The sequence below is a fragment of the Labeo rohita genome, chromosome 17 (assembly GCF_022985175.1).
Source record: "Labeo rohita strain BAU-BD-2019 chromosome 17, IGBB_LRoh.1.0, whole genome shotgun sequence".
Classification (NCBI taxonomy): domain Eukaryota; kingdom Metazoa; phylum Chordata; class Actinopteri; order Cypriniformes; family Cyprinidae; genus Labeo; species Labeo rohita.
The window spans coordinates 412,629-425,951 of NC_066885.1; positions in this window are offsets into that span (position 1 = coordinate 412,629).

Here is a 13,323-nt window from a genome sequence, read left to right on the forward strand (position 1 = left end):
GATGTTAACTGACGGACTGGAGTGGTGTGGATTATTGTGATGTTTTTATCAGCCGGTTGGCCCCTTATTCTGACGGTACCCATTCACTGCAGAGGATCCATTGGTGAGCAAGTAATGGAATGGCACATTTCTTTTGCTATTAAATGTCAACTTTTCAGATCATTAGTGATACAAGATTAGGATGAGTTTGTTCATCAGATTTGTAGAAATGTGTCATTCCATCACTGTCTCACCAATGCAGTGAATGGGTGTCAGAATGAGAGTCCAAACAGCTGATAAAAACATCACGATAATCCACAAGTAATCCACAAAACTCCAGTCCATCAGTTCACATCTTGAGAAGACAAAAGATGAAACAAATCCATCATTAAGACGCTTTGAACTAAAAGTCCATAAGAATCCATAATCCATAATAACACTTCCTCCAGTGTAAAAGTGGTCTGGTCTGAATCAGGAGAGAAATCTGCACAGATCAAGCACCGTTTACAAGCCAAAACAGTCCAAAACAGCTCTAAACTGTAAATCTTTTGTCTTCTCAAGATGTGAACTGATGGACTGGAGTGGTGTGGATTACTTGTGGATTACTGTGATGTTTTTATCAGCTGTTTGGACTCTCATTCTGACGGCACCCATTCACTGCATTGGTGAGACAGTGATGGAAATGACAAATTTCTACAAATCTGATGAACAAACAAACTCATCCTAATCTTATATCACTAATGATCTGAAAAGATGACATTTAATAGCATTCTGACGGCACCCATTCACTGCAAAGGATCCATTGCTGCGAGTGATGTAATGACACATTTTCTACAAATCTGATGAACAAACAAACTCGTCTACATTTTGCATGGCCTGAGGGTTCAGTACTTCATAGTTGATTTTTTTTACCTCAACACACATCAAAGTTGTTTGCACAATCTAACTCAATAAAAATGAAAAACTTGGCATTTCAATCCATCTGTGACATGTAACACCTTTAACACAGTTTTTTGTACTTGCCTTCATAGTTAGCAGAATCTGTATCTGTCAAGTGGGATTTATAGAGATACATCACTGAAACTGTCACCGCTTCATCACTCCCTCAGATTAGATGCGTGTGGACCTGAGGGTGATGGTGGGATCTGTAGCCCCAGGCCTGGAACTTTCCAATAAATGATGAGTCACTGGCATCGGTTGTGTTTTTTGCCACGGGCGCAGCTGTCAAGCTCCAACAAATGGAGAGTTCCTCTGAATTCAGAAACTCGACGTGTTTAATTTGACATTCAGACATCAGATCTGGATCCTTCCTCACACTGATGATTTAAGAGATTTGTCCTTTAGGAATGGTGCCATTTCCTGGGATTTTCATGGCACTGCTCCTCATTTCTTTGGAAAATATTCCATAACTAAATAAAGGCAGTTTAGATGATGTGATCTGACAAACACTGTCTGATTGATCCAAACACTCCAATCCAAACATGCAGTCGCTCTCATTCCTCCGGCTCATTCACTGACCTGAGCGGCTTTTAGTCCAAATCTCAGATTTCACAGATGGAAATTTATTGGGTTTTTGTGCATCTGAAATACTATAGCAAAAACAAATGCTTGACATTTGCATCAATCGACCAGTCTGCATTTCATTGTTATTATAGTTAACAAACTTTGTTACTTGACATAAAGTAAACATTAACTGAAATAACTTAAATATGACTTTTTATTTGATGTAGTGGCCTAGGGCAACATTCCTCAGGTTTAGTTAATTTTAGTTAGAAAATACAGCTAAAAAAAAAACAAAAAAAAAACCTATATATATATATATATATATATATATATATATATATTAAATCACAACTACTAAAAATTAAAAAAAGCGCACAACAGAATTACTAAAACTTTAACTAAAATTAAAATTTAATTTTTTATATATATATATATATATATATATATAAAAAACTAAATGTAATAAAAAAACAACAAAAACAAAAGTATTAAAACTAAATCAAATTAAAATCTAAAAATAAAAATTAAAACTACATAAAAAATAATAATGATAACAGAATCTCTATGATTTGCACAGTACCTGTTCGGTCATGAACACAATTAAAGTTAAAGTAAATTGACTAGAAAGGTTTGCAATCCATTTTTCTTGTGTAATTTGGGTTAAATGTGATATTTGTTGATTAAAATTACACTTTCTATATGAAAGTAGTGCGTCAGTAAAATGTATTGATGATGGCACATGGAAGCAAGTTATTACATTTTGATTAAGGATTATGAAGATAAGCATTTATTTCTGTAGAATGATGTCACTGATGAATCATTCACGATAAGAGCAGAACATGAGTGACCGTAATCTTCATCTTCTGTCTTAAATTCAAAACTAAGAGTTTAAACCCTTTGCCTGGAATTCTTTGTCCTGCACTAACTCATGCAGTTACTACGAACGTGCTGTGGATCATCCGTCCACAGATGCTGTTATTTAGACTCTTTGTCCCGCCGTGTCCTCAGGGCTCAGTCTGGACTCATCATGTATGTAGGTAACGGGGTGAAGGAGCACACGTCCTCAGGAACACACGCTTATGCTCATCTCTGACACGCTTGACCTTCCGGGAAAGAGAGCTTGAAAATCTCTGCAGATTGCTTCATGCTTGTGGATGACAAACATGATACTTAGGGTTTAGTTCAAGCGATGCTTTTCAAACACTGCTGAGCAATCGGGATTGAAACTGTCAGACGAACAGCAGTAGCTGTGAGATTAATGATGCCAAGAAGATCAAGTCAAGTGTGTTTGTGTAGCACATGAGGTTTACAGAAAGTCATGCTGTCATGAGATCAGTGCTGTTCTAGTAAGAGATTTAAAGATCAGTCAGTTTCGAAAGAAAAAAACGACTGATGTTTAACTTTCTTGTTAGGAGAAGACTGACCAATATTTAAATCTCTTAACAGAACCAACCGATATTTAAAACTCTTGACTGAACAAAACTGACCAATGTTTAAAACTCTTAACTTAATAATCTCTTAATTTAATTTAATTTAATTTAACTTAATTTAACTTTATTTAACTTAATTTAATCTCTTAATATTTTAATATCTTAATTTTCTTATTAGGAGAAAACTGACCAATATTTAAATCTCCTAACATAACAGAACCAACCGATATTTAACTTTCTTAACAGTACAAAACTGACCGATATTTAAATCTGTTACCTGAACAAAACTGACCAATATTTAACTTTCTTGTTAGGAGAAAACTGACCGATATTTAAATGTCTTAACTGAACAAAACTGACCAATATTTAAATCTCTTAACATAACAGAACCAACCGATATTTAACTTTCTTAACAGTACAAAACTGACTAATATTTAATTTCTTATTAGGACAAAACCGACCAATATGTAAATCCCTTAACAGAACAAAACTGACCAATATTTAAATCTCTTAATAGAACAAAACCCACCGAAATTTAACTTTTTTAACAGAACAAAACCGACTGATATTTAATTTTCTTTTTAGGACAAAACCGACCAATATTTAAATCTCTTAACTGAACAAAACTGACCAATATTTAACTTTCTTGTTAGGAGAAAACTGACCGATATTTAAATCTTTTAACTGAACAAAACTGACCAATATTTAACTTTCTTTTTAGAAAACAAATTTAAATCTGAACAAAACTGACCAATATTTAATTTTCTTATTAGGAGAAAACTGACCGATATTTAAATCTCTTAACATAACAGAACCAACCGATATTTAACTTTCTTAACAGTACAAAACTGGCCAATATTTAAATCTCTTAACAGAACAGAACCAACCGATATTTAACTTTCTTAACAGTACAAAACTGGCCAATATTTAAATCTCTTAACAGAACAGAACCAACCGATATTTAACTTTCTTAACAGTACAAAACTGGCCAATATTTAAATCTCTTAACATAACAGAACCAACCGATATTTAACTTTCTTAACAGTACAAAACTGGCCAATATTTAAATCTCTTAACAGAACAGAACCAACCGATATTTAACTTTCTTTACAGTACAAAACCGACTAATATTTAATTTCTTATTAGGACAAAACCGACCGATATTTAAATCTCTTAACTGAACAAAACTGACCAATATTTAACTTTCTTGTTAGGAGAAAACTGACCGATATTTAAATCTTTTAACTGAACAAAACTGACCAATATTTAACTTTCTTGTTAGGAGAAAACTGACCGATATTTAAATCTCTTAACTGAACAAAACTGACCAATATTTAATTTTCTTATTAGGAGAAAACTGACCGATATTTAAATCTCTTAACAGAACAGAACCAACCGATATTTAACTTTCTTTACAGTACAAAACCGACTAATATTTAATTTCTTATTAGGACAAAACCGACCAATATGTAAATCCCTTAACAGAACAAAACTGACCGATATTTAAATCTCTTAATAGAACAAAACCAACCGAAATTTAACTTTTTTAACAGAACAAAACCGACTGATATTTAATTTTCTTTTTAGGACAAAACCGACCGATATTTAAATCTCTTAACTGAACAAAACTGACCAATATTTAACTTTCTTGTTGGGAGAAAACTGACCGATATTTAAATCTTTTAACTGAACAAAACTGACCAATATTTAACTTTCTTGTTAGGAGAAAACTGACCGATATTTAAATCACTTAACTGAACAAAACTGACCAATATTTAACTTTCTTGTTAGGAGAAAACTGACCGATATTTAAATCTCTTAACTGAACAAAACTGACCAATATTTAATTTTCTTATTAGGAGAAAACTGACCGATATTTAAATCTCTTAACATAACAGAACCAACCGATATTTAACTTTCTTAACAGTACAAAACTGGCCAATATTTAAATCTCTTAACAGAACAGAACCAACCGATATTTAACTTTCTTTACAGTACAAAACCGACTAATATTTAATTTCTTATTAGGACAAAACCGACCGATATTTAAATCTCTTAACTGAACAAAACTGACCAATATTTAACTTTCTTGTTAGGAGAAAACTGACCGATATTTAAATCTTTTAACTGAACAAAACTGACCAATATTTAACTTTCTTGTTAGGAGAAAACTGACCGATATTTAAATCTTTTAACTGAACAAAACTGACCAATATTTAACTTTCTTGTTAGGAGAAAACTGACTGATATTTAAATCTCTTAACTGAACAAAACTGACCAATATTTAACTTTCTTATTAGGAGAAAACTGACCGATATTTAAATCTCTTAACAGAACAGAACCAACCGATATTTAACTTTCTTTACAATACAAAACCGACTAATATTTAATTTCTTATTAGGACAAAACCGACCAATATGTAAATCCCTTAACAGAACAAAACTGACCAATATTTAAATCTCTTAATAGAACAAAACCAACCGAAATTTAACTTTTTTAACAGAACAAAACCGACTGATATTTAATTTTCTTTTTAGGACAAAACCGACCGATATTTAAATCTCTTAACAGAACAAAACTGACCAATATTTAACTTTCTTGTTAGGAGAAAACTGACCGATATTTAAATCTCTTAACAGAACAGAACCAACCGATATTTAACTTTCTTTACAGTACAAAACCGACTAATATTTAATTTCTTATTAGGACAAAACCGACCAATATGTAAATCCCTTAACAGAACAAAACTGACCAATATTTAAATCTCTTAATAGAACAAAACCAACCGAAATGTAACTTTTTTAACAGAACAAAACCGACTGATATTTAATTTTCTTTTTAGGACAAAACCGACCGATATTTAAATCTCTTAACAGAACAGAACCGACCAGTCAGTTTTGTTCTATTAAGAGATTTAAATATCAATTGGTTTTATACAATTAAGAGATTTAAATGTTGTTCTATTAAGAGATTTAAACATCGGTCAGTTTTGTTCTAATAAGAACCTTAAATATCGGTTGGTTTTGTTTGATAAAGAGATTTAAATTTTGTTCAGTTTTGTTCAGTTAAGAGAATTAAACATCAGTCAGTTTTATTCTAGTAAGAGATTTAATTGCCTTTTGGATTTCAATTGGTTGGTCGGTCGGTTTTGTCCAAATCATGAGTAAGCAGCTCTCAAAATCTATTAAAAAAATATAAACGAATGAAAATACTGGTGTCACAGGTGAAAACCTGCCTAAGCATAAATAATGACACAGCTGGTTGTCTAAAGCGAGAAACAGCCAGTTGTCGACGAGTCTGATGTGAATGTAATTAGCAGTCATTTAGGTCACAATGTTGAGAAATATAGAGTATGGTTTTCATTTCAATTAGTAATGGCTCTAATTTCAGGCACAATTATTATATTGTGATGGCATTCTTTACGGTGGTTGAAAATGACTTGTATTGTGGTAAAGATTTTGGTCATATCGCACATCAAGAAGCTACTGGAACCTCAACACATAATGACTTAATTCAGTGTTGGATCCATTTCTGTTCTCATCACACACAGAAAGTGACTCACGAGTCCGTATATAGTCCGTCCTGTGCTTTGTCTGTCTGTCCCGAACACAGAGCAGGTCGACAGACAGATGCTGAATTAGGGCTGATGTAACAGGGATAATGGATTTAGCTTTGAATCGCTGGAATGTCACATTTCAACCACATCCAGTTTGGACGAGTTCGTTTGGGTTTCTCGTGTGGCATATGCTTCTCTCCGATCATAGGAAGGGAATGCGTCTGTCCCACAGGATCTTCAAACATCTTCTGAATGAAGAATCAAGAAAAGGTGCAGCAGTAGCCGGTCGTTCCTGATACGTCTCACATTGCATCTCCATTTATGGGCAGTGAGGGAGCCCAAATGGTTCTGTGTCGCAGCGAGCCGGAATATTCGGAGCTTGATTTGACGAGCACATCTGTGCGTCTTACATCACCGACACTGTTTATACAGAGCTTCACATTCTCTGTGACGGCATCTTTCTGCTGCCAACGTCTTCATCATAAACGTCTCGGAAAGCCATTTGGTAAAAATAAATGAATAAACAATAGAGATTAGTGTAAATGTTCCTTCAGATGTCTGATATATCTGAACTGTAAATACATGTAAAGAGCGTGAGTCAGAGGTCAGAGGTCATTCTGATTCACTCACCGCCTGTGTCTCCTCAATAGGCTTATGAAATCACAGCTGTTCACTGTTGCTCAATGTTTAAGGGCCAAAACTCATAAAATATAATGTGATCATTAGAAGCAGAGCCGGTCGTTCACAGCGCAGGTCTTTCCCATGAAATCATGCAGATCTTCACGACTGCAAACACTGTTTGTGGAGCACTTGCCAACCTGGTGGAATAATTAACATAGGTTTTTGAAAGAATTAAATGAACACACAAATGAAATCAAAGATGTTTTCACACATGCAAATGTTCAGGCTTCATATTCATGGACTCTGAAATCATGCATCTATCATCAACAGCAGATAAATGTACCAGTTTGGCATCGGCTCTGAAGACACATGCGCACCGGCATCGGTAGCCCCCAGGAATCACACTCCTCAAATATGGGTCAGAACCTCAGAGGAACCAGCTGAGAAAAGTAAAGCAGGATCATTCATTGAGGGGGGTAAAAGAACTGCGCGTGATGCCAAAACTCGACCCGCTACAGAAAGTACAGCAAACACACACGTCTGCTGAACTGATTTATGCAAAGGATGGTGAAGTCTGCGGCTTCCAGCATTTGCTTTCACAGTGAACAGAAGCGTGTGTCAGAGCAACAGCCTGTAATTTACCTCAATATAAAGATCCGCCGTAATGAACGGCTGCTCAAAACCACCGTATGAGGAGATGCACAGAGAGGCCGTTCACGCTCACAGAATCTGAATCCGGTGAAGCCTAATAAAATGCATTGAAAAGCACGCCTTGGTTTTGATCTGGACCGTCTCCAAACTTTAAACGGATCTGATTTATTGGGTTTTTAAGTTTGATGTTCAAACTTTCTTACAGAAGCTGAAAGCTCAGATCATTCCAGTATCAGAAGCAGGATTGCGTTTGTGAAACTTGCTCCTCGAAATGTTTCCTCAAAGCCAGTTTCTCTGAACGGCCACTGAAGTTGTAGGAATCTAGAAGCTGAACATAAACAAAAAGAATAAACAAAAATGATGCACCATGAAAATAGCTGTTGTAAAAAAATATACTGAAGCAGTTCAGAAGCTGTAATGTGAACTGATGCATCTTCACCTCAGAGACTGAACACTTGCTTGTCCTCGTCACTCTTTACATGCTCTTCAGCATTCACAATACCCTACATCAACACATCCTGACAGGAATCACACTTCAGTATGGGTACGGGTTGGATTTTTTGCCCGCCTGAGTTTGTTTTGCATTACTGTCCTCACCTGACAAACTGAACCAGCCAGAGAACCCAGCAGACAGAATTGCATAGGCTTGTTCCTGTTCCCAGATCCTAACTGGCAGGAGTCGGCCTCCAAGAACACATCCCAGGCCGGAAGGATGTTAAATTCCTGCCAGAACCACCTCCACTCTGGGTTTTGTGCACAAGTCCTCCTTGAGGCAACACAGGGGCTTGGTTTTGGCAAGTTCACTTTGTTGAACTCAATAAACCCGTTGCCTGAGAGCAGTAGGGTCACTTGAAATCACAGACTTACTGGTAGGTGGTCGACCACGTTTGCCACCTCAAGGAGATGGAGATCCTGCAGGGACAATGGGCCCCTTTCATTGTTGATCCTACCTCCAAGTCATTCCCCAACCTGATTTCTGGAGCCTTAATCTCTAATCAAACACACCTGATTCAACTCATCTCTCACTTTAAGTTCAGGATGCACACCAAGATGCTGCATCCTCCTACCTCACTCTTATAAGTTTACATCCTCTCCAGAAGACTGAGCTTGGTAAGCAAATGACACCATCACTTTCCAGAACCTTCTCATTGACCCTCGCCGGAACACCAAATCTTTGACAATATTTAAGAAACGTAAAGGATTAGTTCACTTTCAGAACAAAAATTGACAAATAATTTACTCACCCCCTCGTGGACTTCTATGGTGCCCGTGAGTTTAAACATCCAAAATATAGTTTCAATGCAGCTTCAAAGGGCTCTAAACGATCCCAGACGAGGAATAAGGGTCTTATCTAGTAAAAAGATTGGTTATTTTCCAAAAAAACGTACAGTTTCTATACTTTTTAACCTCAAACACTCGTCTTGTCTAGCTCTGTGTGAACTCTGTGTAATCCGGGTCAATACAGTTAGGGTATGTCTAAAAACTCCCATCTCATTTTCTCTTCCAACATCAAAATTGTCCTACAAGGCCGTTTGATCTTCTTCGCACGTTCACTTTGTAAACACTGGGTCGGTGCTTCGGCAGCGATGTAGGACGATTTTAAAGTTGGAGGAGAAAATGACGTGGGAGTTTTTCGACATACCCTAACTGTCTTGACCCAGATTACACAGAGTTCACACAGAGCTAGACAAGATGAGTGTTTGAGGTTAAAAAGTATGTAAATTGTAATTTTTTTAAAAAAAATAACCAATCACTTTCCTAGATAAGACCCTCCTTCCTTGTCTGGGATCATTTAGAGCCTTTTGAAGCTGCATTTAAACTACATTTTGGAAGTTCAAACTCATGGGCACCATAGAAGTCCATTATATGGAGAAAAATGCTGAAATGTTTTCCTCAAGAAACATAATTCTTTATGAGTGAAGCAAGAAAGACACAAACATATTGGATGACAAGAGGGTGAGTACATTATCTGTAAATTTTTGTTCTGGAAGTGAACTATTCCTTTGATCCCTTGCTGTTTTAGCTTCTATATGGTTCTAAGTACATCTAAAACTAACACTTGTCATGTTTATCGCCTCTTCGTGATAAATCCGTATTCCTCAATTGTAAGTCGCTTTGGATAAAAGCATCTGCTCAATGAAAAAATGTAAATGCCATCAGCTCATTAAGAAAGACGTGAAGATCTGAAATGGGTGTGTCAGGCAAAAGAGTGGGGACTGCAGTAACGTGGTTGTGAACCACTGTTGTAACCTACCTTCTAGTTCCTTGCTGCCCAGACATTTATGAAGAAGTGGGAGATTCAGTTGCAGTCTTCCTGGAGAAAGGCCGAATCGCTTCAGCTCCTGAAAATGGTGTTGTCTGCTGTTGTTTCTCCCGAGGTGTCCCACGTTTCTCCACATCATTGCCTCGTCTTCACAAGCGATGGAGAAGTAGGGCTCCAGCCGATTGCCAAGGTTCAGTGGTTCCAGAGACACCCGCTCTCTTCTTCTCAGCTCCGGAGCCTGCTTTAGAGTCCAGTCCAGCGCCTGGATCCGTTACGGCCCGTATTTTCAGCACCACCCTGGCTGTCCACTGGGGTTCCTATTCCTTTAGATCCTCCCTGATCCATCCCTCCGGCACCGCCCTGCTGCCCACCAGGGTTCCTTTGGATCCTTCATAGTCCGTTCCTCCAGCACCATGTTTGCTGTCAGCTGGGGTTTTACCAGACTTTGTTTTGAGTACTGTTGTGTTTCCCTTCCTCCAATCCTTTGGTCTTGTCTTGGTGTTGCGTTGGGTCTGGCATATTTTATGTTTTAGTGTGTTTCTGTCTTGTATTTGGTTTTAGGGATGCCAGGGTTTGGTTGCTTCAGTTTAACGTATTCTTAGTTTGGTGACAGAACTTCAACACTCAAATCATGCCGTCCCTGAGCGAGCGTGTGGCTTTAAATGCTCTCTTGTGCTTGAGATGCGTTGTATTTGTAAAGTTTGGTGTCTGGATCTTCACACTTCTGTCTGGTTTCAGTGTTGAAACATTCAGGCTCCACGTTTTGTTTTTTCCAAGGTTGTTCATACCCTCACTGGATGCTCTTGTGTTTTTCTCACACGTGGCTTTCATCGGCCGGATGTCTAATGTTGGTGTTGTAACTCGCGGCTTGTCAGGTTTTCATTGGCTGTGTGAATGAATGTCATGTTTTGAACACGTGGCTTTTCTTGTGTTTCTATGTGCCATGTGTTCTGCATCTATTGTCCTAACCTTGCCTTTAACCCGCCGTTGTTAGTATCTGATCATTAGTTAATTTACCCCACCTGTCCTTTCGCGTTACCCTCCTCATTTCCTCCCTTATTTATTTTCCCCCTGTGTTTTGCACGAACGTATCTACTCCTAGTCAGCCTTGTCATGTCTGGTTGTTTTGCTTTTTGTTATTTAAGGTTTGTTTTTTTGTTTTTCACCACAGGCCATTTGTCTCCAGCTCTGTTGGCGGTAGTCTGGGCTGTGTTGTGTTGTGTTTGTTTTGCATTTTTTCCTTTTATTTAATAAAGAACTCTGAATTGAAGCTGTCTGTGTTTGGGTTCTGTCCTCCTCACCTGACACGAACAGCCAAACCGCGGTAATAAACATTTAAAATGAATCTGAGAACAACATACAGCAAACCGTGAGAAAAGAGAAGCTTTTTATTTTAGTAAAACCTGCATGTCTGAACATCACCCACAAGTCAAATTCAACTTTTTTTTGTTTAAATTATTCTACAGATGTATGTTCATTTGGTTTTCATTATGCTCATTAAGCTAAAGTTCCTATATCTGACCGGCATTTCAGGAAGAAAACAAATGATATTTTGACTGAATTATAAGCACACTGGATCTGGTCACTTTTATGTGCTGATATTTTAATTCACACGATATTTTCACTTCAAACTAAGTCATTCAATATACACCTAAATGGAACATTTATTTCCACAATAAAAAGCTTATTAAAATATTTTTATTCCAATTAATGTTCATATTAATTTACATTAAATATCTCTAAATCAAAATCTATGTATTTTGTTTCCTATGGATTTTTTTTTGTTGTTGTTGTTGTTTTGTTTTTGATAATTAATTTCGGTATATGAGTATCCCAAATCAAACATCCATGTATTTTATTTTCCACATGCATGTTTTAAATGATAATTAATATTTGCATTTATTTATTTATTTACTTATATGCATTTGAGTATCTTTAAATCAAACATTTATTTTGTTTTCCACATTTTTTATTTAAAATAATTTATTAATAATTATTAACTTTGGTATTTGAGTATCTCAGTATCAGTGTATTTTGTGTTTAATGTGTCTTTATTTTTCATAATTATTTCATGCACTGCAAAAAAATGCTTTTCTTACTTAGATTTTTTTTGTCTTGTTTCCAGCCAAAATATCTAAAAATTCTTAAATCACGAAGGATTTTCTGGACAAGTACAAATTATTGTCTTGTTTTCAGAAAAAAATCGTATTTTTTTAAATCTAGACTGGAATTTTATGACATGAAGAGTGGAATAAAAGCGATGACTCAAGCACATAGTTAAAAATAAAAGAATGGGATCATTGGAAACACATGAAACTCAGTCCAGCGCTCAGACTGAGTTTACTGGAACATGCTGAAATATGAGGAATGCCCCGTCTTTAACTCTTTACGACAAACACTCGCCAAAGGAGCCGATCAGAGGAGGGTGACGGGAACGATCCGCCACATCTGCTCGACACCCTTCAGCTGCAGATCCGTGCGTTAACGACTGACGGGTTACCGTAACTCTGATCTCGAGGGAAGTTGTAGATCACACACGCGCCACGGACTCGGCCTTCAGCAGAAGAGCGTCAGGAATGTCTTTGAACACGTTGCCACGTCACTCGACGTCACGCTCCACATCCTCCGAGCGGCTGAGAATCTGTTCCTCGGGGTCCTGAAGACCAACAGAACTTAAACACAAAAATCAATGTTCACACAAACGCTGGCCAAAATCTCTAAGCTCAAAAGCTTCTATAACTAATGCAACAGCGCTCATGCAAAAGTCAATCACTCCATTATTACATGCTGCTTCATCAACACTCACAATGCATTCTGGGTTTTAACAATTACATAAACATTTCTAAATAATGCATAGTTTGAAGTAAGAGAATGAAACTTTGCAAATGCTTTAAGACCCTTAAAAATCATTCATTTTTATAGATATTTGTGACCCTGGAGCAGAAAACCAGTCTTAAGTAGCATGAGTATATCTGTAGCAATAGCCAACAATACATTGTATGGGTCAAAATGATAATTTTTTCTTTAATGCCAAAAATCATTAGGATATTAAGTAAAGATCATGCTCCATTAAGATATTTTGTCAATTTCCTACCATAAATATATCAAAACTTAATTTTTGATTATTAATATGCAGTGCTTAGAACTTCATTTGATATTGTCCAGATATTGTCATCTTCTAACAAACCATACATCAGTGAAAAGCTTATTTATTCAGCTTTCAGATGATGTATAAATCTCAATTAATCAATAAAACAATTAATCTTCATAAATCTCCAAATTCCATTAGGTGTCAAACATACTTTCTGTATAATCAAAAC